General features: G+C 46.2%; 1 protein-coding gene across 2 annotated transcripts in view; it reads left to right on the top strand.

Annotated features, from left to right (window-relative positions):
* Positions 1 to 26,227, top strand: part of LOC139386104 (kin of IRRE-like protein 3) — a 209,729-nt gene that overhangs the window by 19,175 nt on the left and 164,327 nt on the right. The gene's annotated exons all lie outside the window — the stretch shown is intronic.

The raw sequence follows: 26,227 nt of genomic DNA, 5'->3' as shown, positions 1-26,227 counted from the left end.
TTTAACACGCTACCTCTCCACCTCTCTAAACACGCTCCCTCTCCATCTCTCTGTCTTTGTTCTGGGGACCTCGCCTGCTATCAGTGCCCTGGTCATCCTCTTTCATCTATCTATCTATCTATCTATCTATCTATCTATCTATCTATCTATCTATCTATCTATCTATCTATCTATCTATCTATCTATCTTTCTTGTTCTCTTTCTCTCCATCTTTCCTTCCCTATCTTACTCGCGCAATGTTGGAACACAGCATGCTGGTCAGCGGAGGATTACACAAGGGGAGCATCATTAACGCCACAGACAAGCCTCCCAGCAGTGAAGCCAGGATGAGCTAGTGAACTAGGGACAGAAAGACGTGGAGATGTGAAAGGGCCTCTTGCCTCTGCCTCCCTCCCACGACTAGCCTACCTCCCCCACACTACAGCACATGGGAAACACTGGACCCTGTCGCAACCCCCATACACCACATTTCTATCTATAGCACTGCCAGCGCTAAATGGTAAACGTCTCGTTACTCTGCAAGTGAAAAGGGCACATTGAATTAAGAGTAATTTAGCTGGAGATTGAGTTCGCTTTCGTAGCACAATGCCTAGCAGTTAATTCACTCGCCTACTGAACCTGGCCTCACACAGAGCAGAGCAGAGCAGAGCACAGAAGCTGCTTTTCACAGCTCAGCTGATGCTTACAATATTCACAATACAAAATGTCAGTATACTACTGTAGCTCGGGGCTGACTGGGACCAAAAATCAAACCTGACATTTCTAAAACAGGAAACCATTTTTTCCCTTGAATTCGCCACATTGGCCCATTTTATTTCCTTGTGACCCCCATTATCAGTCAGATAATGATCATTTAGCGTAAAAACAATTTAGACAGGCCCACCAGGCTAAAAATAAACCAGCCCATTTGTCATTTGCCCAAAATGCCAGATGCCCAATCTGCCCCTGACTTTTGCCATTACCTTTGAATATAAATTGTTTCCCTTCCAAACAATTACTGTAGTGAAACAAAAGGTTTAAGTAAGCTTCAAGGGTACCTTTGATACAAAATGTTTCTTTTTTGGGAGGGAACACATCCCCTATTCAAGTTCCGACGCCTCTTTGGTCTGTACATTGGTTTTAATTTGTCAGACAAGGAGTTGTTTCAACAACATCTCTTTCAAAGGGAATTGAAACAGCAATGAATAGACAAGTGCACAGCAGTACTTCGCCTTCACAGAGAGGAAAGTATCCCCCCATTAAACCAGGACAAGAAGTGGGGAAGAGTGTATCTTTGATCAAGGGCATGTCACTATTTGATCACAATGAGAAGTCTCCTGGCTGTCCCAAGAGTGGCATAACCTCACCTTCAAAGTACTCTTTGTTTTTCCTCTCAAACATCCTATTTTCTGTGGGTTTCATCAACATGTTCAGAGAACACTCACGGCAGCGAGAGCAGTCAACAACAAACACAAAGCGATGTGCAGTTGACAGAAAACAAAAATCAATAACGTATTCTGATGGTATTCCAGTCCAAAAAGCGTTCTAAAGAGAAATAATCAAGGGGACCAATTTATTTGTTTCTGTCTGTCTGTCGTGACTCAGGTACAGCAATCAAAATGGACCCACAGCTATAGAATTTAATTGAACCACAAAGGAATGTATTCTGTCACGGGTAACTTGGTGCGTGAGGGAAGAATCAGGCGCAGAGAGCATATAGTTCTACAGGAAGACGTGCACTTTTAATATCGCACTGAAATTAATGCCCAACAACACAGGGCGCGGAAAAATGTGGACCAACCCAACACACAGGGTACCTGGTCCAGAGCACGAACACCAAAAAACATAAACAGGTAGAGGAGACCTGCATGGAGGAATGGGCCAAAATACCAGCAACAGTGTGTGAAAACCTTGTGAAGACTTACAGAAAACGTTTGACCTCTCTCATTGCCAACAAAGGCAATATAACAAAGTATTGAGATAAACTTTTGTTATTGACCAAATACTTATTTTCCACCATAATTTGCAAATTAATTCCTAAAAAATCCTACATCCTACTATCCTTGATTTTCTGGATTTTTTTTCTCATTTTGTCTGTCATAGTTGAAGTGTACCTATGATAAATTACAGGCCTCTCTCATATTTTTAAGTGGGAGAACTTGAACAATTGGTAGCTGACTAAATACTTTTTTGCCCCACTCAGTAATCCCGCTCGAAACAAGGGCGGGTAAATGTACTTTAAATAAGGAAGCCCATCAAGCACACAAATAGACACAGATGCAACTAACTCAAGTCTCTCAGGAGGGAAGGATCCAAAATGTCCCCCACCGGTTCCCAGCACCTCTCTTCCGGACCGTACCCCTCCCAGTCCACGAGGTACTGTAGTAGGCCCCTCGCCCAGCATCTCGAGTCCAGAATGCCATGTACTGTGTATGCCGGGGACCCCTCCATGTCCAGAGGGGGCGGAGGGACCTCAGGCACCTCACCTTCCTGAAGGGGACCAGCCACCACCGGCCTGAGGAGAGACACATGAAACGAGGGGTTAATACGATAATACCTAGGAAGTTGTAACCTGTAACACACCTTGTTTATTCTCCTCAGGACTTTAAATGGCCCCACACACTGCGGCCCCAGTTTCCTGCAGGGCAGGCGGAGGGGCAGGTTTTGGGTCGAGAGCCAGACCCGGTTCCCCGGTGCGAACACGGGGGCCTCACTGCGGTGCTGGTCAACGCTCCTCTTCTGCCGTCCCCCCGCCAGTCTCAGCGACTCCTGGACTGCTTTCCAGGTGTCCTTTGAGCGCTGTACCCATTCCTCTACTGCAGGAGCCTCGGTCTGGCTCTGATGCCATGGGGCCAGGACCGGCTTGTAACCCAACACACACTGAAAGGGAGACATGTTCGTTGAGGAGTGGCAGAGGGAGTTCTGAGCTAGCTCAGCCCAAGGAACATACCTCGCCCACTCAACTGGCCGGTCCCATCAATATGATTGCAGAAACCTGCCCACATCTAAGTTTACACGCTCCACCTGCCCATTACTCTCGGGGTGAAAACCCGAGGTCAAGCTGATCGAGACCCCCAGTCTCTCCATAAACACCCTCCAAACTCTGGACGTGAATTGGGGGCCCCGATCAGAAACAATGTCCTCAGGCACCCCATAGTGCCAGAAGACATGGGTAAACAGGGCCTCTGCAGGGCCGTAGGGAGACCGGGCAAAGGGATGAGACGGCAGGACTTAGAAAACCGATCCACAACGACCAGGATCGTAGTACTTACCTGGGACGGGGGAAGGTCGGTGAGAAAGTCCACCGATAAGTGTGTCCACGGCCGTTGTGGAATGGGGAGGGGTTGTAACTTCCCTCTAGGCAAGTGTCGAGGAGCCTTGCTCTGAGCGCACACCAAGCAGGAGGAGACATAAAATCTCATGTCCTTAGACTCCGCATTGTCCTCTCGATGCCAGGATGACCCGAGGAGGTTAGAGTATGAGCCCAACGGATTAGTTTATCATGCACCCCCCTCGGCACATGTTGAGCCCCTGCTGGACACTGAGAGGGGGCTGTTTCTAACCGTGATGCCCTCTCTATCTCTGCGTCCAACTCCCATACTAACTGTGCCATGAGACATGAAGGTGGAAGGATGTGGTTCGGCTCAACAGACCACTCCTCGGTATCATAGAGGCGGGACAGTGCGTCGGCTTTGGTGTTTTGGGAGCCTGGCCGGTACGAGATGATGAAACGAAACCGGGTAAAAAACATGGCCCATCTAGCCTGACGCGGATTTAGTCTCCTCGCTGTATATCCGCGGTCACCGGATATACTCAAGATTACGATGGTCAGTCCAGATGAGAAAAGGGTGTTTAGCCCCCTCAAGCCAATGTCTCTACACCTTCAGAGCCTTGACTACAGCTAACAACTCCCGGTCCCCCACGTCATAGTTTCGCTCTTCCTCGAAAATAAGGCACAAGGGCGCAGCTTTGGTGGCACCCACGGTCCCGACCCCAGCCTCGGATGCGTCCACCTCCACTATGAACGCTAAAGAGGGGTCATGATGCGCCAACATGGGCGCATTGGTGAACAGCTCCTTCAGACGACTGAAAGCTCTGCCCACCTCTGCTGACCAACGCAAGCGCACCGGTCCTCCCTTCAGCAGTGAGGTAATGGGAGCAGCCACCTGGCCAAAACCCCGGATAAACCTCCGGTAGTAATTGGCAAACCCTAAAAAACGCTGCACCTTTTGGTGGTCGGAGTCAGCCAATTACACGTGGCTATAACGCGGTCACACTCCATTACCACCCCGGAGGTGGAAATACGATAACCCAGGAAGGAAACGGCCTGTTTGAAGAACACACATTTCTCGGCCTTGCAATACAGGTCATGCTCCAGCCTCGCACCAGATTATACGCACTCCTCAGGTCCAGTTTTGTGAAGAAGCGCGCCCCGTCAAATGATTCCACCGCCGTAGCGATGAGCGGTAGTGGGTAACTAAACCCACTGTGATGAAATTTAGACCTCGATAATCAATGCACGGACGCAGAGTTCCCTCCTTCTTCTTCACAAAAAAGAAGCTTGAGGAGACGGGTGATGCGGAGGGCCGAATGTACCCCTGTCCCAGTGATTCAGCAACATATGTCTCCGTAGCTACTGTCTCCTCCTGGGACAATGGGTACACGTGACTCCTAGGAAGTGCAGCATTCTCCAGGAGGTCTATCGCCCAGTCCCCTCGACGATGGGGTGGTAATTGGGTCGCCTTCTTTTTACTGAAAGCGATAGCCAAATCGTCATATTCAGAAGGAATGCGCACGGTGGAAACCTGGTCTGGACTCTCCACCGTAGTCGCACCAACGGCAACTGCTATACACCTGCCTGAACACTCCTCTGACCACCCTCTAAGAGCCCGCTGTCACCAGGAAATCACCAGGTTGTGCTGAGCTAGCCAGAGAATTCCCAACACCACAGGAAATGCAGGTGAATCGATAAGGAACAGACTAATCCGCTCCTTATGACCCCCCTGTGTTACCATGTCCAGTGGCACCGTGGCGTCCCTGACCACTCCTGACCCTAATGGTCGGCTATCTAAGGAGTGCACGGGGAAAGGTAGGTCTAACGACACCAGGGGAATCCCTAGCCTTAACGCAAGCCCACGATCCATGAAGTTCCCAGCTGCGCCTGAATCGACTAGCACCTTATGCTGTAGAGAGGGAGAAACCCAAGGAAAAGAGGTTAACACAAACATATGAACGACAGGAAGCTCTGGGTGAATCTGGTGCTGACTCCTCCTCCTCCAGTCCCCCTCGATGCAGCCCCCCCTAAACTCCATGGGGATAGGAGCAGGAGGGCTGGGGGGTGGAAACAACAGGGCCTGTTCCGGATGCCCGCGGGCAGCCAGCAGGTTGTCAAGACGAATGGACATGTCTATAAGTTAATCCAAACTGAGGGTGGTGTCCCAACACGCTAGTTCCCTGCGGACGTCCTCCCTGAGGCTACAGCGGTTGTGGTCTATCAACACCCTGTCATTCCACCCCGCTCCTGTGGCCAAGGTCCTGAACTCCAGGGAAAAGTCCTGCGCGCTCCTCATCTCCTGTCACAGGTGGAACAGTCGTGGCTGATCGAACACTGCTCGGAATCGGCGGGTGAACTCGGGGTAATGATCCCTCGTCGAGTCTGGGCCATTCCACACTGCGTTCGCCCACTCCAGGGCTCGTCCGAGGACAGAGGATTGCTCCTCTGTGAGCGTCTCTGTGAGCGCTCATGCTCTCCTCCCCGGAGGGAGTAGAACGGACAGTCGCCAGGTATAGTTCTAGTTGAAGGAGGAACCCCTGACACCCAGCCGCCGTCCCATCATACTCCCTAGGGAGCGCCAGACGCAGAGCCCCGGAGCCAGATGCTGTAGCAGGGGTAGGAGGTGCTGATGGAGGGGGTGCTGGAGATGAGGTGGGAATGCCACTCCTCTCCCATCGGTCCATCCTCTCCATCATCAGATCCATGGCCGATGTGATACACGTACTTTAAATAAGGAAGCCCATCACGCACACAAATAGACACAGGTGCAACGAATAAGACAAAACAAACAGACAACAAAAAAACGGATCGGTGGTGGCTAGTAGGCCGGTGACGACGACCGCCGAGCACTGCCCGAACAGGCAGGGGAGCCAACTTCGGCGGAAGTCGTAACAATATTCTGCATAGAATGATGGTGTATGTGGTTAGGATTATTAAGGAAATAGAGGAATAACTATCATCCAGGATCTTTTACTTTTTCTGATGAAGAGACACAGTGTCAGATAGTGTATGTTTGGCAAGTCGTGTGACAAAGATGAGGCCAGTTCATTCTGCCATCTCCATTCTCAGTCAACTAAGGGGCTTGCACTGAATGTCACTGACTCCCTCTCCTCTGCCCTGCTAGCTCTAAGTTGTGTCTGTGAGACGGGCACACGGAGCAATCCTCTGTGAATGGCATAGACCCTGTACTGCGGCTGGGTCAGGGTCCAGGGCCAGTAGTGCCAGATGGGTCCCTCTGTGACTCACAGTGCCCAGGCAGCGTCACACAGACAGACAACAGAGAGGGTCAGAGGAAGAGTGACAGGAGCTAGTGTCTCTGGAGTTTCTGCAGTGTCACTGTCCCTCTCCAGCATCATTGACACTGTTATTACGTAAAAGGGAACGTTTCAGAAATTTCACCAATCACACTGACAGGCCCCACAGCAGTGGAACTTCTGTCCCTCTCCTCATCCAGGCCATACAGTGTAGAATAGGAAGTATGTGTACATACTGTGCAAAACAATGGTGAACAGAAAATCAATGTAAACATGCAGAATGATATAATGAGGGAGCTAAGGGAAAGAGAAGCTATGATATTGTTCTTTATATTCAGGCTGTGTCATTTGGTCAGTAAAATCTAAGAATGAACTGAAAGGAATCGGAACGCTGGGCTAGACACAGCCATACAGCCTGCTCAGACGCTCTTTAATCCAATGTTGTTTTTTTCCTTTCCGCACATAAAATGCTCTGAACCTGCTGGGAAATTGAATTTTCCACCCATGTGTGTGTATGTGAATCAGCCGAGCACAGCGTTGTCAGAGTACTCAATTAGCTCCCAATGCAGGAGCCAAAATGTTTCTCAACAGCGTGTCTTGAAATATATTCTTTACAAGGAAAGCACTCTTTTACATAATACTATAACCTATACAAGAAATATATTCATGGTCCCCTTCCAAAGGCTAGAACTATAACAACCAAAACAGCCCAAAGCTCAGTACTACTGAGTACCTGTGCCACATCATCATCCTAATAATAATTTGGTGGGTGCTTATACTTGCCCAATTTCACACATGTACAAGCGTGTATAAAGCGTGTATGAATACGCATGTGTGAATTGGATTATTGTAATAATTTATTTCATATCCTAACTCTATCAAATGCGATGTAACGTAGATGCTGGAAGTCGAGAAGCAGGTGGTAAGTTTAATATAACAAGAAACATGGAACGATACAACGTAGGAGTAGTGTCTAGACATGAACAACAGAAACAATAATGCCTGGGGAAAGAACCTATGGGAGTGCCATATAAAGTGAAGGCAATAGAGTCCAGGTGTGCCTAATGATGAAGCGCAGGTGCTCGTAATGGTCCCCTGGACCGGTGGTTAGTAAACCAGCGACATCTAACGTCGGAGTGGAGGAGCCGGACTAGACATGACAGTACCCCACTCCAGACGCAGGGCGACACTGGCCAGAGGGACGGCCCCGAGGACGAGGAGCGGGACGGTCGGCGAAGATGGAAATCACAGATGATGTTGAGTTCCAGAATATCCTTCATTGGAACCCAACACCGCTCCTCTGGGCCGTACCCCTTGCAGGCCACCAGGTACTGGAGCCGACCTGGGAGTCCAGTTGGCATAGGTGGGAGATCCCTCGACCTCCATGGGGGACAGAGGGATGTTGTGGGGGACAGCATCAGCCAGGGGATGAGGAACCACCGGCCTGAGAAGGGAGACATGAAAAGAAGGTGAGATCCAGTAGTCACTGGGAAGCTGTAACCTGTTCATCACCTCTGGGGGCTCAGCTTCTTGCAGGGCAGGTGGAGTGGGAGGTTCCTGGTAGAGAGCCTGACACAAACCCTGGATGAAACACGGGAGTCTTAATGCAATGGTGGTCTGCCTGCTCCTTCTGACGGTAGACAGTGTGTTGGAGTCTCATGTGAGACTCGCTCCACACCTCGTCTGTGTGCCTGAACCACTCATCAACCGTAGGAGCTTCAGTCTGACCCGGGGTCCATGAAACCAGAGCCAGCTGAAATCCCAGGACACACTGGAACTCCCTTCAGCCCTGTGGAGGAGTGATGTAATGAATTCTGGGTATACGCCGCCCATGGAAGGAATTGGGTCCACTCTCCCTGCCGGTCCTGGTAGTGACTCCTCAGGAACCTCCCCAGCTCCTGGTTCACCCTCTCCACCTGCCCGTTGGACTGAGGTCTATACCTGGAAGTGAGGCTGACCGTGACCCCGATCTTTTCCATAAAGGCTCTCCATACCCGTGATGTGAATTGGGGGCCACAGTCAGAGACAATGTCCTTCGGGAAGGCCATATTGCCGGTAGACCTGATGGAATAGTGCCTCCGCGACCTGGAGAGCAGTAGGGAGAACAGAGAGGGATGAACTGACAGGATTTAGAGAATCTATCCACAACCACCAAAATGGTGGTGAAACCATCAGAGGAGGGGAGATCAGTGACAAAGACAATGGATAGATGAGACCAGGGAGGATGAGGCATGGTTAAGGGGAAGGAGTTTCCCTGCTGGAGCATGCCGGGAGAATTTGGTTTGAGCACATACAGAACATGAGTTGACGTAGTGACTAACGTTCTGCGACAAGGTAGGCCACCAATACTTCTCGGAGATAGACTGGGTAGTGCGAGAAATACCTAGATGTCCAGCGACGACAGCTGTGTGCGCCCAGGTCAGCAGCCGATCCCTTATCCCTGTGGGATCGCTCAGGAGGACAGTTAGTGGGTGAGGGCTCACTTTCCAGAGCCTGGTGGATGTCCAGATCTACGTTCGAGACCACAGGGGCTACAACTCAAGAGGAAGGGATTATGGATACATTCTGGACAGGACCATCTCCAGAATCGTAGAGACGGGACAGGGCTTTGGTGTTCTTTTAAACTGGGCAATAGATCAGCATGAAGTAAAATCTTGTGAAGAAAAGGGCCCAACTTGCTTGGCGCGGATTCAGCCTCCTCGCTGTCTGTATGTAGTCCAGGTTCCAATTGTTGGTGAGGATGACACATTTGTCCTTGGCGCCCTCCAGCCAGTGTCTCCACTCCTCTAATGCCAACTTCATGGCCAGGAGCTCTCGATCACCGACGTTGTAATTCCTGTCTGCAGAGGGCAGTTTCTTAGAGTAATATGCACACGGATACAATTTGTGTGGGTTACCTTGTTGTTGAGACAGAACATCCTCCATGCCCACCTCTGAATTGTCCACCTCCACCACAAAGTATATTGTGGGCGGAGGTGAACGTCCCTTGAGTAGGCAAAAGGCCTCGTCAGCTGCTGGACTCCACATCAACCTACGGGGACCACCCTTGAGGAGAGAGGTGAGAGGAGCGGCGATGTAGCTGAAGCTCCTGTTGAAACGTTGGTAGAAGTTCCATTCGTCCCCCTCCCAGATGCGGATGAGATTGTATGCACTCCGCAGGTCCAATTTGGCAAAGAACCAGGCCCCGTGGCTGCAGGCATCAAGGGGGTAACGGTACTTCGTGGTGATTTCATTGAGTCGTCTGTAATCAATACATCCATCTAGGCCACAAAGAAGAAACCTTCCGACGCAGGAGAAGTGAGGATGAAACCTTGTTGGAGAACCTCATGGATGTACTCCTCCATGGCCTGGGTTTCAGCCACTGACAGAGGGTCAATGTGTCTGTGCGGGGCGCTGAGCCTGCAAACAGGTCGATGGCACAGTCCCAGGAGCAATGAGGAGGGAGACAGGTGGCGCGGGTTTGGAAAATACCTCCCGCAGGTACTGGTATAAGTCTGGGATGTTGGGCTGAAGGGCAACCACAGGACTCAACCGACATGGAACCACGGGGACGGGGAAGCAGGTCCTCCGGCATTCGGGTGAGATGGTGGGGTTGTGGTGGTAAAGCCAAGGGAGGCTGATCTTGTGAGCTGGTGCACTGGTGAAGGGGATGTTCCCCTGATGGATGGACACCACAGTGAGGGTGAGTGGTTTGGTGATGTGTGATGGTCCCGGAACATAATGGCCGATTATCAAGGGCTTAAACCAGGAAGGAGAGGACAGCGGGTATGAGGTGATGTTGAGAGAGAGGAGGCAAGGGTCTGGTCAATAAAGTTCTCTGCAGCACCAGAATTTAGTAATGCTGTAGAAACAGTACACAAGGGACAGTCAACTAGCGCGATCGCCACCAAAAAGGGGATACTCGCACCTGCCCCAGGAGGTGGAAGATCACGTGACCATCCCTCTGCTCTTGTGGATCTCGAGTTGAGACGTATCGTACACTGCTGTAGCTGGTGCCACAATAGAGACAGAGCCGCAGCTGTCTCCATCTGTGTCGCTCCGCCACAGGGAGGCGTGTGACCCCTACCTCCATGGATTTAGTCTCTGGTCCAAACTGTTCACTGAGGCAGGGAGAGAAGCAATGAGAGTGACAACGATCCCAAAGAAGGTTATCCAGATGGATGGCCATCGCGGTGAGTGCGTCCAAGGACAGGTTGTCATCTCGATAGGCCGGTTCCACCTGAACCTCCTCACTCATTCCGTCTGCTGGATACTGCAACTGTCCAGAAGGTGAGCGGATACTCGACAGCAGTCTGGTCCTCCTGCCGTAGTTGGAGTAGGAGCTCACCCCCCTCTCTGCTCTCTGGTGGATGATTGAAGATACCTCTGAACTGAGCCATGAACCCCTCATATGAATCCAGCTCCTCCTCTACTCTCTCCCAGGAGCCATGGCCCATTCCAACACTCGCCTAGCAAGCAGAGAAATAACCATGGCAACCTTGGACCTCTGTGGTAGGAGCTCCAATCTGGTACGAAAAGTAGAGGGAGAACTGTAGTAGGAGGCCAAGGCATTTAGATGAGGTGCCGTCATATTTAACCAGGAGGGACAAACGAGCATCGCTGACCTGGGCAGGTTGCTGAATCGGCTGGTGTGCTGGCTTGACTGGTGGTAGAGTATCCTTTGCTAGTTGAAGGCAATGCCTCTCGGGTATGTTTGAGATGTTGAACACTGCGATGAACCTCTTCCATAGCCGTCTCCAGTTATGCCAGCTGGTCGTGGTAACGAAGCAGGTATCCCTGTTCGTTAACTGTCTCGGAGATGTTCTGATTTCCTGCTGCTTCCACTTGTGAGGCAGTATTCTATAATGTAGATGCTGGGAGTCGAGAAGCAGTTGGTATGTTTAATATAACAAGTAACAAGTAACATGGAATGTTACAACATAGGCGCAGCAACTAGACATGAACAACAGAAACAATACTGCCTGGAGAAATAACCTAAGGGAGTGCCAGATAAAGGGAAGGTACTGAGTGAGGTAATGGAGTCCAGGTGTGCCTAATGATGAAGCTCAGGTGCGTGTAATGATGAATGCCAGGTGCGTGTAATGATGGTTCCCAGAACCGGTGGTTAGTAAACCGGCGACGTCGAAGCTGGAGAGGAGGAGCAGGAGTAGACGTGACAGGCGACCCTGGAAAAGGTTTAGGATTCTTGCTCAAGGGCACAGCGACAGAATTTTCACCATGTTGGATCAGTGACTTGAGCTAGTGACCTTTCAGTTACTGGCCCAACATTCTATCTGCAAGGCTACCTGCTGCCCATCATCTCATTTCGTTATGGCACTTACAGTAACACTCAGCACTCCCGTGGAGGAATGTTTAACATGTGCTGTGGGTGACTCATCAACATTAATATGGCCACTTAAGTTCTACTTGCACCACTTGGCTTCTTAGATATTAAGCAAATAGGAATGTGTTACCCTTTCTCCTCAGTCCTTATACATACACTTTAGTATGACCCTTTCAGGCTGCACTTTCTCTGTTGACATGTACTCAAGTGTACTCCCAACATGAAGACAACAAGAGTCCTCAGAGTGTGTCATTACTCATGCGCACCAATGGGAAAAACTTGCTCTTGTAGTGCTTGTTCACAAGAGACATTTTCTGAAGCACAACGAGTTCAATCGATACATAAAATAGGAGCAAAGCTCTCCAGTTAGTTTTTTCATGATCTATAAGTCTTTGGTCCTTCAAAGTTTTAGTGAGATTGAATCATGTTATTTACTGAACAGACATAACTGGCATTGACGAAGTTGACAAAATGACAGTAAGATTCCACATTTTTTACAGAATTTTCAATTAATTTTTATTTTATTTCAATCAATAGAATACAGATTAGACGCAACACTCAGTTTTGTTACTTAATGACCTTCTATTGCCATTCTGGAAGCAAAGGTCCTTCAAAGTCGATTGAAATCTTCACAAAATGCTTCAACAAGCATATGTGTATGTTCTATGTATATTCCATAAGGTCCAGATGCATGTAAAAAGAGATTAGAGACTGAATAGGAGATGAAGGAGAAAACAAAATGACGTAAGAGCTCCATATGTGTATGAGTCACCTACAGCTAAACAACCCATTGCACAATGGTGACTGACTGGGGCATGTGGGGAGCATACCGCAGAGTTCATCTCCAGTGTTCCATCACAGTGTCACAAAGAGACAGCATGCATGGTCGTCCAATCATGGGCTTCCAATATTGCCCCTATCTCGTCCCATTACCAAGGTGCCACCACCTCCAAATTTAGAGCTCCTGTGCTAGCCACCTGCCCTAGGACCTGTACACCAACCCCCTCCACCCCCTGACAGGGCCCACTAGCCAGACTGGGGTTGGCTCAGAGACAGAGGGGAAGAGGGCATCTCCACACCATGCCCCAGTGTAAATCCTCTGGCTTGTTTCCTTACAGAGGTCCTGTCAGGAAGATTGGACACAGATCAATCATACACTGTCTGTACATGTCACTGTGCCAAAATAGACTGTGTGCGTTTAGAAATGTAGGGACAAAAGGTGTTGATAATGGGATTTTCTTATTCTTACTCTGTATTTTTGATTGAATATTGCTTACCTGATTGAACTTGGCATTACCTTAGTTTCTATTGGGATTGTGTTTTTATTAAAATAAATAAAACATGAACTCAAATGGAGTGAACAATTGCTGTGAGGGAGAAGGCATGCCTGTGCTTATTTTGTCATCAGGCATATGATAGCTGTCCTGACTGCTTGACGTGATTGACAGGTCAAAATGTGTGAAATAACCCTAAAGACATGACAAAATTGCATTAGTAAGATCAAAATATTTATTAGATCTTTACCTACATGAAACACAATGATTATCAGAAGTTATACTTGCAATTCAAGAATCATATAATATTGTTTATATGTGGACTAAAATGCACAAACAGGAATTTGTTGTAGAAAACAGTGCTCTCAAAATTTGAATAGAATGGACTGACCAATGGCTTTTCTCAAAGGAAAGTGAGCACTGAACTGGCAAGGAAATCTCATGAACTGTAAGAACCAAGTGGAAAAAACCATGTCCGTTACTGTAAATGCCCATTGTATTGTAACTGCACAATTGTATCATGGCTCACAAACCTGTTAGGGTCTCCACATGGGAGTGTGTGTGTGTGTGTGTGTGAGTGTGAATGTTTGTGAGTGTGTGAGTGTGCGTGTGTGTGTGTGTTTGAGTGAGTGTGTGAGGGTGTGTGAGTGTGTGTGTGTGTGTGTGTCAATACACATGTGTGTGTTTGTGATTCAAAAGTGGCCATTTGTAAGTGTCTGTTCTGAAGCTTTTGAGTTAACCTCTCTGAGCTTTTAAATGTCGCACTCAGATTAGTGTACCCTATATAAGGTGCAGACAGACAAAGGATTAACCTTGTTTTAAAGATGCATTGTGTAGAGATTGGTTGACCTTAGGATGACTGGGGTGTGGGGCGAAATATCGCAGATGAACCCCTGGCTGCTACCGGACCTCACTGTGCAAAAAATTGAGAAGTCATACATACATTTTTGAGGTAAACAATGTTGTACAATAGCACTCAACTGCTCTCTTTCTCTCTCTCTCGCTCACTTGCTCGCTCTCTCTCTCTCTCTCTCTCTCTCTCTCTCTTACTCTAATTTTAAGCGAACACATTTCAAAGTACATTTGCTATAACAAAGTTCCTAAATGACTGTGCTCTAATGATTTGATTAGTATCCATATCACATGCATTGCCTAATGCTCTAATTGGCTTAAAACTGCAGGTAAAAAGTCAGACCCATCACCTTGTTTGCCATCTTATTTTTAACATACAAATTACAGGTGGTAATGAGAGGAGTGTAAACAAAGACCCATACAAAAGGTACTGTACATAAGGACACTTGCCCTTACTGTTTCGAGTGATTGAGAAAATTATTACTGGAGAGGAAGGTGGGGAAAGAGAATTGGAGGCAATTTAATAGCTTGCAATAGACAGAGTATTGTAGAGGATGATGTTAGAGAGGAGAGAAAGATAGAAAAATCAGACAAAACATGTGGAAGAAGGTGCTCTGGTCAGATGAAACCAAAATTGAACTTTTTGGCAACACTTCAAAACGTTATGTTTGGCGTAAAAGCAACACAGCTCATCACCCTGAACACACCATCCCCACTGTCAAACATGGTGGTGGCAGCATCATGGTTTGGGCCTGCTTTTCTTCAGCAGGGACAGGGAAGATGGTTAAAATTGATGGGAAGATGGATGGAGCCAAATACAGGACCATTCTGGAAGCTCCATCCATCTTCCCATCAATTTTAACCATCTTCCCTGTCCCTGCTGAAGAAAAGCAGGCCCAAACCTGATGGAGTCTGCAAAAGACCTGAGACTGGGATGGAGATTTGTCTTCCAGCAAGACAATGATCCAAAACATAAAGCAAAATCTACAATGGAATGGTTCAAAAATAAACATATCCAGGTGTTAGAATGGCCAAGTCAAAGTCCAGACCTGAATCCAATCGAGAATCTGTGGAAAGAACTGAAAACTGCTGTTCACAAATGCTCTCCATCCAACCTCACTGAGCTCGAGCTGTTTTGCAAGGAGGAATGGGAAAAAATTTCAGTCTCTCGATGTGCAAAACTGATAGAGACATACCCCAAGCGACTTACAGCTGTAATCGCAGCAAAAGGTGGCGCTACAAAGTATTAACTTAAGGGGGCTGAATAATTTTGCACGCCCAATTTTTCAGTTTTTGATTTGTTAAAAAAGTTTGAAATATCCAATAAATGTCGTTCCACTTCATGATTGTGTCCCACTTGTTGTTGATTCTTCACAAAAAAATACAGTTTTATATCTTTATGTTTGAAGCCTGAAATGTGTCAAAAGGTCGCAAAGTTCAAGGGGGCCGAATACTTTCGCAAGGCACTGTAGATACCTTAAATCCTTCCCATTAGAGGACTCCATTGCCAGGGAGGGATTGTGGGGTTTGATTCAGTGTCCGAGATGAACCAGGCTTCCTGGGAAATGAAACAGGATGATGGAGATCAGTGGAAATGCTGGAGGGATAATCACACCCAAAACACAGCCATCTGCTTTCAATCTCTACCCCGATCCACACGCACCACCGGCAATCCCTCCTGCCAAATCCTTAAATCCTGACAATCTGCAGCACTCAGTTTAGGGGCATCTTAATCCACATAGCACCCCACATTACTGGACAGTAAAACCCGCCATCCTCCCCTCCCACCCTGAGAGACACACACCAAGTCTGATCCCCACCAGACACATCCCTGATCCCAGTAATATCACTGATCCATGATCATTAGAACCTCAACCTAAACGACCACCAATCCTTTTGTTCTCAACCACTAGCCACTCCTAGCCTACCTTCACCTCCCAAACCAACCCACCACACTATATCCCCATGCTCTGACTCTTCCCCACTATCACATATATTCAACAGCATCAGTAACAGAGGGATGCTTCAACATTCTGAAATGAAAGACCTCACTGATTGTCAGGTGATAGTTGTTTGGTTCTCTGATGTGGGAGGAATAGTACAATAAAAGGAGTGTTGATAAAAAAAGAAAAACAGTTTGAATTCCATAAGTGCACAATTTCCTTGAGGGTTTAATAGACTACAATATTGCATATTATGTTGTAATTGCTTGAGTATATCTCCAATGAGATTACATTGATTGGAATCAAGGTATTCGTTTTTGTATTGGTCCATTAAGGCTTGTATGTTGCTAGTAAGGATCGTATTTTCTCATCTCTGTATCAATGGCACTATACAAACATGCTATCTTCAAAACGAATAAGGACGTTGCCAGTAAGAGGCAGTGTTGTAATTTCTGCCCTGGTGCACCATGCACCGACAATGGGTCCTACCTCAAGCTGCATTTTTTATCAAGATCCTTTATCCTATCCAATCCAACACTAAGCCAATTCTATTTTATTTTGCCAAGATTGGAAAGCAAACATCCTACTCTGAAAGCAGAGAAAATACGGGAAGAAGAAGCAACTTCCCCTTAACTCAACCCCCAGGAAAGGTTTAGATAATGGTCTGAGAGACAACCAAACACAATTGAATCTTCCCCTCGCCCTGGCGTCTTAGCCAAGAAATGGACCACTTAAAAAAATTGTCATTCTGATCAGTACAGTATGACGTTTAAAAACTTGATATAAGATTAATTTATTGTTGTTGTTTTCCCCCTGCTATATATCTTAAGTGCCATCTTTGTGTTGGCTAAACACACAGTCGGCTAGCTAACTTGGTCTGTTTTATTTTCCCTTCCTCCCGAGAGCCTAATGCTGTCTGACAGCCTGTCCGCCTATCCAGGACCCATGTTAAAGGGAGGATTCTATCCACTGCTCCTTCCTTACCCTAAGGGACTGGAAGAGGAGGGTGGAGGGGCCCCCTCCACTCGGCCCAAGCTGCCACTCTCACAACAGGAGGCCTTTTATCGACATCTTGTTTGTTTACTCAATTTGTTAGCCCACGTCGTCGCATACACTCCGACAGTTTGTTGTCAGAGTCTTTTTCATTTTTTCCTTATTGTATCCCATCTGGTTCCCTATGTCTCTTCATGGGTGTCACTTAACCAACTCTCTAAACCACACTGTCGACTATGTAGAAACGAAACAGCATTTATTGGTCTTAAATCCTCGACACGACAGAGACGACAAGTGTCCCAGTTTCTCCTTAAAAACATTTTATTTAATTACAGCGTGGGTTTATGGGTAATACATTATTGATGTTCCCGTTTCCTGAAGTTTACACGTAACAGTTTAATGGGTCTCCACCAGGACATTATGTATTCACCAACCTATCAATCAAAAGCACTCTCAGCTGACACTTTCAAAATTAAAATAACTTAACAAAATGTTGTTCTGCCATGATCCACTGATTTAGTCTCTTTCCTTTGGGATGCATATATTGTGTTATGATGCTTGGGGTTTATTAAAACAATCTTCTATTAATGTAATCACTATTTTAGGCTTTCTGAACTTTGAAAGCTTGAAGGCACAAAACTATCAGAAAGAAAAGTTTTAAACCTGTTTCAGATCTAGAAGTTCCTGTTGTTATAAGACAAGAGAGTAGATCCACTCAACAAGGGGTGCTTACATCTCTCTGGTCTTCTGTGGTACCGAATGGTAATAGACTGGTCAGAATCCTGGTCTTTGAGAGGGATTTCAAACAAAAGTAGCCCAAGAGCATTGAACCTAAGAGGGATTAGACGCCAGAATAATACAGGCAAATGTGTTTATTTATGTCCCTTCTCTTCCTTCTCATCCTAAGTATGTTTGTATTGGAAAGAGATTGGAAGAAAGCTTCAAGACTCCTAGCAGAATCACTGCTGAAGAGATTCATTATCATTTGACATTCCACCTAATCCTTTCGCATTGCACATTTATGATTATTAATCGAGTGCCTAATGCCGAGCGGAGGCCAGGCTGTTTCTTGTTCGGGTTTGGCAGCCTGAAAGAATCTTGGTGAGGAGAGAGAGAGAGGACGGTTCCAAATCCATGCCCCCCCCCTGCAGAGCCGAAACTGTACTGTACACACAGTTGCTGAACAGTTCTGAGTGTATTTGCATTATACCCAACTTGTTTTGGTGCACTCACAACCCATGCGGCGCCTCATCTGACTGCTCCAAGTATTTGTGAAATCAGGCAATTTTGGGCTTTTTTCACAGCGATTGATCTGCATCACCATGGATATCCACTGGCGCAGGTCTTACAGTACTGTTTGGGTCAAGTAAATTACACGGAATGGGAATTCAGTCTTGACCTGACTTAGTTAAGCTGTTCATAAAAGCCCCAAAACATCCAAATGGGATTTTAAAATATCACGAACGACCCCACTGCATAGCCTTTATGGTTGAAAAATTTAAAAATGTTTACCTGCAATTTAGCCACCAATAGGTCACACAGCTCTCAAATGTGAAAGGAGCCCTATAGAGGGACCTAGGCAGTAAAGAGCTCTTCTGTTGGTCAGTTCCCTCTGCAAAACAGATGTGTCCAGATGTCTCCATGTCCTCCCTCTCCCTGCTGCTAAAGCATGCACTCTGTGATGGATAAAGATAAAACTTGCCCACTTAATTGTTTTAGGTCAAGTAAATCATTAGATGTAGTCTCCTTTTGCACAGGTTTTACTAATGTAGTTAGGGCCAGATAGCCTCACAATTTTGGAGGCTTGTTATCATAAGCAGCTTGGGAGCTCAAATCATAAGGTCAGCTGCACTGACTATGGCTGGTACAAGTCTGTGCTGAACTATTTGTTTATCATAACAAATACTGGGGAAATAAGTCGGACTTAACTTAGAAAGACACTAATTATTTAGTACATATGGGAGTGTTTAGATTATATGGCAATACCCCAGACAGACTTGTTGATGGAGGGATTCAATGTGGTGTGCACTATGCATGAGCAAGATGTGCTGTGCTTGGCGGGATCCGCAGATGCTGAGATCATATCTCAATGCAAGATTGTGCCTCTATGCATTTAGGATAGCATGGATGGGGTAGTTGAACAGACGTATCTCCCTATTTGAGAGTGCTCAAGGGATGTTATCTGGAACGCACTTTCAAAGAGCTGACAGCGGAAATCTCTATTTCAGTCCACACATCAATGTGAGGAAGATCTCTCCAAACCCTATTGGGGGGGATTAATGTACATTTTAAAAGACAGCTTACATTTCTAAACTCAGTCTTCAATTCACATTTTGACTCTGAAAATCACATTCTCCAACACCATTACAATAAATATCCTGCCACAGAGACTCCATCCCATGCTTGAATATGGAAAGTAAAACTACCATCATATGCCTTGTCACCGGAGGAAGAAATAATTTCACTTGTAATTGTTCATTTTCAATGAATGAGAAGCACACATTTCAACATGGCAAATATATGATCACAATATCCCTGTAGCTTAAACATGGAGTGCTTTGTTCTCTCATTGTCTTTACTTCCCCCATCAATCTATTCTGAAGATGCAGACCCGGGTATTATTCATATAACTACATTAAGGATAAAGCTACTGAGTGCTGAAAGCCTCATGTAATAAATTGTCTCTCACGTTTAGTGTTGTGTTCCAAACTGTACTGCATATTAAACTAAGACGAGGTGAACACTTGAAGTAACGGAACAGCGGGGACCGCTACTCTCTGTCTCTATCTATCTGCAGCGGGCAAAAGAGCCATCCATATAAGATATTTTATCATTACCAAGCACAGTGCATGGATCCACACAGGGAAATAGGTTCACTGGGAAACTAATGGTACTTAACAGATACTGGTGTGAGATTGCATACTTATCTTTGTACTATGTGAAAATGAGGCATTTTGAGAGATTTGACAGTGTGTGTGGTGGTAGTTTTTGGAGGGGTGTAGATAGGGATGTTACAGAACAAAACCACCACTGCACTCACACAGCTCTCTTCAGTAATGGCAGTTTGAAAGCAGCAACAACAACTAACTATCCTCTCTCACTCTGTTTTTATCCATTTTAGTGTAGATGATATACAAAGGTACAAAATACCTGATTTACTCCAAAGAGTAGCAGTCTTCTTCTCTTGCTATCACCACTCCTCTACCACTTGTTTTTATTTTTTAACCTTTATTTAACTAGGCAAGTCAGTTAAGAACAAATGACGGCCTAGGAACAATGACGGCCTAGGAACAGTGGGTTAACTGCCTTGTTCTGGGGCAGAATGACAGATTTGTACCTTTTCAGCTCGGGGATTCAATCTTGCAACCTTTCGGTTACTAGTCCAACGTTCTAACCACTAGGCTACCTGCCGCCCCATATTACTTAAAGATATGTCTGCATGAAAGACTGCTAGCAATGTCCCCCTGCAAAGGAATTCACAGCTCTCCCTGTACCAATCACAGTGGGAAAAATACAGAACAGAACCATTTCCTCAACTGTGGTCTGAATGCAGATTATTTGGGACCTACCTACGATAGTGCAGAATACTCCACTCTGAGCTTTTCCATTCCTTTACACTGGTACTGTAGCCTTCCCTCGCTGTATCCCCATATCCACTTCCTCTTCCCTTCCTCATGGTTAATATATGTGTTATTAATTCCCCTGTCGGTGCTGTGCGATTCATCTGGTTTCTCTGGAAGGAAGACTGAACCCTGATTAGAGTCCGTGTGTGTCACAGTGGGGAGATGGGCCTCCTAGCCTACGTGAATGCACTTCATTAGAAGGTGAGCGGGCCCACTGATTGTTCACTACAATTAGTTATGATTCAGTTATACAAGGTCAACGACTTCATCTATCACTATGGCCTGGCACAGCCATGCGGCTTCCACGGTTAATCTTCAATAAAACTAGATCTTTGTGTGTTTACTTTTTTTTATTTTTAAATCACACCATGAAAAACACATCTGTCATAAATTAGATGTATGACGATAATTTATTGTTGTGCCCTAGCATTGCTTCCAATTGAGCAGTCTGGCCACGTTGCCATGAATGATAGATTGGCAATGTACTGTATATGCCTTTCTCATTTTCCACTGATCTAAGACTTGAATGAATAGCACAGTAGATTGCACTACCACCCAAAAAACTGTTTCCAAAGCCTAAGTGATGAGGGAAATGACTTGGTATATAACAAAGACATCCCTGTAAGCTCTGTATGGGAGACTCTCCTACTAAACTGCTGCTCTCAATTAAGAAAGATGTTGTTTTCACTGGATAGAGCCCGGTGATTAGGTGATACTCTCCCGTCAGAAGACAATATTTAATAGCATCTCTCTCTCTCTCTCTCTCACACACACACACACACACACACACACACACACACACACACACACACACACACACACACACACACACACACACCACCCTCTGCTCTGCTCTATTGAAAGTTGATAGTCACAATTAAAAGAAAAAAAAACGTCCAGGTCTTGATTCAATAAACCATTTACTGAGGCCTATTGCTTTAACACGTTTATTGCCTGTTATACACTGCAAAACCCCATACATCTCCCTCTGAGTTGCCACCTGAGGAAATAAACATATTAGTCTGCACAGCTAGATTTATCCACTATAGCAATAACACATTTTGCACAACATGTTTGCCTTTTGCCAACACATATTGTAGTACAGAACATGTACTTCATGGCTTCTTGCTTTGATTGTATTTCCCGACACAATGTGCATAGCAAAGGCACAGAGTGTATGACAAGTGGCTGTGTTCCTTTCCGACTTCGACAATATCAGAACACGGTGGCCTTAGTACTAGTGCGATAGTCCAGGGAGCATTTTATTGCAAAGTACCTATATTATTAATGCATCGCCTCACAAGATGGAATGGAATGATATTTGCTGTTGTTTGAATGCGTCGTCCAAGGGCTATTAATAGAAACTGGAAGAAACACACCAGATAATTACTGCTGGGATGCTGCTTTTTCTGTAAATATAGTATTATTTAAAATAGGGAGTTTTAATGCTTCAGTAACTCCACTTCCTTGTAATTGTCCAATGCACCATTTTCTTCCTTCTCTCTTCTCTATTCCTCTCTTCCCTCCCCCTCCCCCTCCCAGCGTTTTACCAGCAGAAAAGTTCACCCTCTTCTCTTGCTGCTGTCCAGGTTCATCTGAGGCACTCAGCATGAAATTAGGAATCGATTATTGTAAGACACTTCTGCTTGGTTAACCCCATTCAGCACTGTTCGCTCACACGCTCCTCCCTCCTTTCACCAGGTCAGGCATTCATTCTCTGTGTTTAAAGATTTACACAGGCAAGCCTTCCTTCACCTCTCTGTGTCCTTGCTGCCCAGAGCTCGGGCTTCCTCCATGTGTCCTTGCAGCCCAGAGCTCGGGCTGCCTCCCTGTGTTCTTGCAGCCCAGAGCTCAGGCTGCCTCCCTGTGTCCTTGCAGCCCAGAGCTCAGGCTGCCTCCATGTGTCCTTGCAGCCCAGAGCTCAGGCTGCCTCCATGTGTTCTTGCAGCCCAGAGCTCAGGCTGCCTCCGTGTGTCCTTGCAGCCCAGAGCTCAGGCTGCCTCCATGTGTTCTTGCAGCCCAGAGCTCAGGCTTCCTCCATGTGTTCTTGCAGCCCAGAGTTCAGGCTGCCTCCCTGTGTCCTTGCAGCCCAGAGCTCAGGATGCCTCCATGTGTCCTTGCAGCCCAGAGCTCAGGCTGCCTCCATGTGTTCTTGCAGCCCAGAGCTCAGGCTGCCTCCATGTGGCCTTGCAGCCCAGATCTCAGGCTACCTCCCTGTGTCCTTGCAGCCCAGAGCTCGGGCTGCAGGCTCCACAACCCCCCCAGAGCCCACTGACAGACAGTATTAGTCCTCGGTTGTTATCACAGGTGAAGATAGCGGTCAGAGTCACCCAAGCAATATCTCCCCAACTTATTTCTGATTGCAATTATAGTTGTGATCCCTGACATGTGTATTCCTACTGTCCATCATAATTTACTTAAGGCAGATCTACAGGAGACTGCAATGCAACATAAGAGAGGAAAAATAAACAAGCCGCATGCTGAGATGCCATGAAGGATTGTGACATGCGGCTAGGGAGTTGGTGATGGGTTTGACAGTGGTTTTGTCAACAATACACTTGAGGACAAAATATATTTAGATTCATCTTGTTTAGTCTTTCATCGTCCTCACTGGGAATGTGAATTGCTCAAGAATACTCTTTGGACAATTGTTTTTTTGTTTGTTTTTTGTTTGTTTTTACACCAAAATAATTTGCCTTATTCAATGCATTACACAGCTACACAAATCCCTATATACTTTGTATATTACTGTATGTGGAGCCATTCAAATCATTCCAAAGAAGGTGGAAACTAAAACTTCAAAGATCCTCTGTGAAAAATTAAGTACTGAGCAGACTTCATCGCTCAGTAGAAAAGAGACACCTCTAAAAAGTGGGTCCCTTGGAATTCAATTCAGGGCTTCCATGGTGGTCTGTACAGTGTTGTGTGTGTATCTGTATGTATGTGCGTGTGTGTGCGTGCGTGCGTGCGTGCGTGTGTGTGTGTGTGCGTGTGTGTGTGTGTGTGTGTGTGTGTGTGTGTGTCCTTTGTAAGCAGGTGTCCCAAGGCCCCCTAATCCTGCTATCCGGCAGACGCCATGTGAGAATTCAGCAGGAGGTAAAAGTGATGGGGGGCATACTACTGAGTCAAGGACACTCTACAGAGGCCTAACCTGCATCCCCATCCTCCCCTGCCTGGTCCGACCCCATTCAACACCTTTAAGTAGCAGTCTAGGAAATAATCTGAAGAAAATCAGTCCTGGAGACGACGATAAGCAGCTTCATCCTTCAATAAGACGAAGCAGATAAGTGCTGATTAAACAAAGGGTCGTGGAGGGGAGAACACAAAGTTATGGTTCCTAAGGGACATTGAGTGTGTTCAATCTCTCAAAAATGTAAGTTACTTAAACATGTAATGATATGGTTATGGGAAAGCCACAGGTAGAACTCTGAAAATGTTCACACACTTATGCGCTCGATTTGGAGCCTGCATGCCAAAGCCAAATGGAGAGGGGGATGGGTGCCAGGCAACAGTAAGAGGGAAATGGTAAGCATGAGTGTTCTGTGCACCTCGGCCTCTGGGAAGCTTCTCTCCATGCCGTTTTACTGTATCTCACACACACACACACACACACACACACACACACACACACACACACACACACACACACACACACACACACACACACATAGAGAGTTGCACAAAGATCAGCAACCCAAACATTTAAATACGTTTCTTCTTTTTCTCTCCCAGCCGTGGGGTTGTGCTGACCTGGTGGTTATAAGAGGGATTTTTTCCATGATTCTCTTTGTTACTTGTTTTTCCTGCCCACCAGAGGGACCCATTATAATCAATACATGCCAACAAGTGGAAGTCACAGTGGTGCTCTGCTCTGTCTGCTCTCTTCTATATCCTGTTCCACAGATGCCTCATTAACAGCAGGCCCATTCCATTCTCTCCATTCTGCCACTATTTCCTCTACTGTGTCCAGTGTATTACTTTACTCCTTCCTTCCTTCCTTTCTTTCTTTCTTTCTTTCTTTCTTTCTTTCTTTCTTTCTTTCTTTCTTTCTTTCTTCATTACTCCCCTCCATCCCCCTCCAGCTCAGTGCTCTCTCTCTCTCTTTTAGTGTGATAAGATCAGGTGCCAGTGGACTAAGATGGCCACCCTATATTTTCCTCTCTCCTCTCTCCTCGCGCTCCTCTCTCTCCTCTCTCTCCTCTCTCCTCTCTCCTCTCTCCTCTCTCCTCTCCCCTCTCCCTCCTCTCTCTCCTCTCCCTGATATAATAATTCTACATCTGTGCCGGCCTGATATTTGTCAGCTTAAAGGCTGTAGCTCTGGCTGCTCTGGTTGTCATTTTGTGAGACAGCAACGCATAATTATTTTCCATTCTATTTCGAGGTCTGATTGACGAGCCGACAGGCTTGACATTCACCGCAGCATTGTGGAGCCTGTTATTATGCGAACATTAACATTCTGATAAACACATGGTCTCAAACAGTGGGATGTTTGTGGACGTGTGTCTTTCTGTTCTCATGTGCATGTGTGTACGACGCGTTTGTTTTTCTGCACCATTTCCTTCCCCCCTTTTCTACCTCTCTTTCCATCTATTCAGGCCTTCATTATCTCAGTAGTGGCTCCTCTTATTCTGTAGGGATTCCATGTGTTCTTTCACTTTCTGCTGCTGTAAACATGCATACAACAGTCCTACATGCAACATGTTCACTGTATATGTTTTGAGGACTCACACATTCAACCTCTCCCATTATTCTCTCAAGCCTTATTATAATATGCTAGTTGAAAGCAATTCAATAAACCTACAACAATTCAAAGCAAAAAAAAGATGATGTGAGGCTTCCTGGAGACCTGTCTTTTGAATCCATGGCAAATGCTGAGAGCGAAACGAAATAACAACAGAATGAAATACATTCAAAATGAATGAAATTGACATTCAAAATCTATTCCAATGTTAGTTTTCTGTTTATTGGTTAACCAACTCAGAGTATTGTAATATGCTTGAATTTCAGTACAATACCCTGAGTTGGTAATCCAATGAACAGAAAACTAACATTGGAATAGATTTTTTATGTCATTATCATTATTCTTATCTCAAGGTCTTTCTATGATCACATGAATGTGATGATTCAAAGCTTATTGTAAAGACATTTGGCTTCATTGTAATATTTTTGAAGCCATTGTGCTCTAAGCAAGTATATCACTCCCACTCACACACACATTGTGTTTCTATCCTGTACGTGGAACAATGACGACACCCTATGCTAAAGCTGCCCTGTCCAAAAGAGTTGATCATGTCTCGGTGTTCTCCCAGCCTTGCCTGGCACAGCACATTGACATCATGACATTTATAGTTAGACCAGTGTTCTTTTACGCAGCTTGAAAACTGATTCATAGGATGACCTTGCCCAGCAGTAGAAAGCCAATTTAATAATTATAGTTTGGCATGGAACATATTGCCAGATGCTTTCTGGGGCTTTCAGGGCCACCTAAATCAGATTCCATTCACGCGAAAATTACACACGATATCAATCAGTTGGGTCAGAATCGTCCGTCACCCAGGATCTGATTTATGGGGCCTGGCAGTGAATGATTGTGTTTGTGTCAGCAAGTGTCCAGCCTAATCACCTGAGTGCAGACCCCTGCTGCCATTTTAATGCAGGCACCAAGGTAGGTGCCATTTGCTTTCTGTGACCTGTCGGGACATTTGTATTTTT

Source organism: Oncorhynchus clarkii, chromosome 27, assembly GCF_045791955.1.
Source record: "Oncorhynchus clarkii lewisi isolate Uvic-CL-2024 chromosome 27, UVic_Ocla_1.0, whole genome shotgun sequence".
NCBI classification, from domain to species: domain Eukaryota; kingdom Metazoa; phylum Chordata; class Actinopteri; order Salmoniformes; family Salmonidae; genus Oncorhynchus; species Oncorhynchus clarkii.
This window is presented reverse-complemented; position numbering and strand designations above follow the sequence as displayed.